General features: G+C 49.0%; 1 protein-coding gene across 1 annotated transcript in view; it reads left to right on the forward strand.

The window, feature by feature from the left end:
• Window positions 1-451, forward strand: part of cfap91 (cilia and flagella associated protein 91) — a 26,531-nt gene that overhangs the window by 380 nt on the left and 25,700 nt on the right. The window lies entirely within an intron of this gene.

A 451-nucleotide genomic window follows, 5' to 3' on the forward strand; every position in this document is an offset into this window, starting at 1 on the left:
GCCCGCCCCCAACCCCCCCGCCCCCCTACCACCCTCCGCCCCCCCTCATTCGTCCCACTCTGGTCCCTTGAACAAGGTTCTTAACCCCCACCATCTGCTCCTCCAGCTGTCCTAGAGAGCAGCTCTCTGCTCCACACAGAGGGCTGTGGTAGCTCAGTGTCTGTGGTTGCGTCAGGAAGGGCATCCAGCGTAAAAACAACTGCCAAATCTTCGTGCGACTTAGTTCGCTGTGGCGACCCCTAACGCAGGGAGCAGCCGAAAGAAGAACAAAAATTACATATATTTGTATGTATATATATATATATATATATATACACATAAATAAATATATGCATATATGTATAAATATATATATTTTTATCTTCTTTCGGCTGCTCCCTTCTTCAGGGGGTGCCACAGCGATTTAAGTCGCACGAAGATTGTCCGATGCCCTTCCTGCCGCAAACCACAG

Source organism: Nematolebias whitei, chromosome 1, assembly GCF_014905685.2.
Source record: "Nematolebias whitei isolate Nwh7 chromosome 1, NemWhi1, whole genome shotgun sequence".
Lineage (NCBI taxonomy): Eukaryota > Metazoa > Chordata > Actinopteri > Cyprinodontiformes > Rivulidae > Nematolebias > Nematolebias whitei.